A 2,189-nucleotide genomic window follows, 5' to 3' on the forward strand; every position below is an offset into this window, starting at 1 on the left:
TGCTGGGAGCTCTACTGCCTGGAACATGGCATCCAGCCTGATGGCCAGATGCCAGGTGACAAGACCATTAGGGGATGATGACTCCTTTAACACCTTCAGTGAAACAGGCACTGGCAAGCATGTGCCCAGGGCAGTGTTTGCAGAGCTGGAACCCACAGTCACTGATTGAAGTTGCACTGGTGCCTACTGCCAGCTCTTCGCCCTGAGCAACTCATCATGGGCAAGGAAGATGCTGCCAGTAACTCTGCACACTACACCATTGGCAAGGATATGACCGAATTCACATACTGGCTGACTAGTGCACAGGTCTTCAGGACTTCTTGGTTTCCACAGCTTTGGTCCGGGAGCTGGCTCTGGGTTCACCTCCCTGCTGATGGAACGGCTCTCTGTTGATTACGGAAAGAAGTCCAAGCTGGAGTTCTCCATCTACCCGGCCCCCCAGGTTTCCACCGCTGTCGTTGAGCCCTACAATTCCATTCTCACCACTCACACCACCCTGGAGCACTCCGATTGTGCCTTCATGGTAGACAACGAGGCCATCTATGACATCTGTAGTAGAAACCTCGACATCGAGCGCCCAACCTACACTAACCTTAACCGCCTTATTAGCCAGATTGTGTCTTCCATCACTGCTTCCCTGAGATTTGATGGAGCCCTGAATGTAAACCTGAGTGAATTCCAGACCAACCTGGTGCCCTACCCCCGAATCCACTTCCCTCTGGCCACATATGCCCCTATCATCTCTACTGAGAAAGCCTACCATGAGCAGCTTACAGTAGCAGAGATCACCAATGCCTGCTTTGAGCCAGCCAACCGGGTGGTGAAATGCGACCCTCGTCATGGTAAATACATGGCTTGCTGCCTGTTGTACCATGGTGATGTGGTTCCCAAAGATGTCAATGCTGCCATTGCCACCATCAAAACCAAGCGTAGCATCCACTTTGTGGATTGGTGCCCCACTGGCTTCAAGGTCGGCATCAATTACCAGCCTCCCACTGTGGTTCCTGGTGGAGACCTGGCCAAGGTACAGCAAGCTGTGTGCATGCTGAGCAACACCACAGCCATTGCTGAGGCCTGGGCCCGTCTCAACCACAAGTTTGATCTGATGTATACCAAGTGTGCCTTTGTGCACTGGTATGTGGGTGAGGGCATGGAGGAAGGGGAGTTTTCTGAGGCCCATGAGGACATGGCTGCCCTGGAGAAGGATTACGAGGAGGTTGGTGTGGATTCTGTTGACGGAGAGAGTGAGGAAGAAGAAGAATACTAATCTGTTCCTTTCAGCCCTGTAGCATGTCAAACTCCTGAAACTTCAGCTTCAACATCAGCTGACAGGCAGGCAGTGTTTGCTGATTAGGTTAGCTTCCCTGTGATCATGTCTTATTTTTTCCATGTGAACCTGTAAGATTTTTCCCTGATGTGTCAAAGTAAAAGCATTAAAAAAAAAAAAAAAAGTCCATAGTCTCTTTTAAAAGTCTCAACTGTGGGTGGGCTTCTGTAAAATCCAAAACAAGTACTGTCTTATTTCAAAGGGAAGAATCGGGCACACCTAAGCAAAACCAAAGTCCAGCAAAGTAGCTCAAGGCTGGACATCTGGGATTCACTCACGATCTTCTGGCTCCAAAGGGCTCTGGCAACTCCACTGCTCTGACTCTGCAGTCCACAGCACACTCAGCTCATCTTGCAGACCCAGGCCAGCTCCATTCCACACCTGCCGCTGTCCTTGGTGGTCGTCCCCTGATCCCGGCATCTCCAAAAAGCTGGGGTCGCCACTGAAACTGAAGTTATACCTTCATCAATGGCCTCTTCTTGCCTCTTGGAGTGCAAAGCCTCAGTTGCTCTCCATGACCCCTTCAATCCTGGGGTCTTCACTGCAACTGAAGCTGCACGTTCACCTACGGCCTTTCCTGGCCTCTGCGTGACAAGCCTCAGCTGCTCTCTGTGACCCCTTCACGCTTTCAACACCAGAACCATGCAGGAGACTCTTACACATTACCAAGTCCTGCTTCCAGCTTCAAATAGAGGTGCGGGTCCCCTCTATGTGCTGACCCTGAGGAAATACCTCCCAGAAGATTCCACCACAGTGATGCTGGTCTCTTGTTACTTACAGCTGATTTTTCAGCCCCAGCTAACCAGCATCAATTGTCCCAGTAAAGCAAAGGTTTTGCTTCAGGTTCTGGTCTCTTCTTAAT

At 50.8% G+C, this 2,189-nt stretch overlaps 1 pseudogene; it reads left to right on the top strand.

The window, feature by feature from the left end:
• Window positions 1-33: 33 nt before the first annotated feature.
• Window positions 34-1,267, top strand: LOC103729575 (annotated as a pseudogene).
• Window positions 1,268-2,189: the final 922 nt, after the last annotated feature.

This window comes from Nannospalax galili, unplaced genomic scaffold, assembly GCF_000622305.1.
Source record: "Nannospalax galili isolate Female #2095 unplaced genomic scaffold, S.galili_v1.0 scaffold430, whole genome shotgun sequence".
NCBI lineage: Eukaryota > Metazoa > Chordata > Mammalia > Rodentia > Spalacidae > Nannospalax > Nannospalax galili.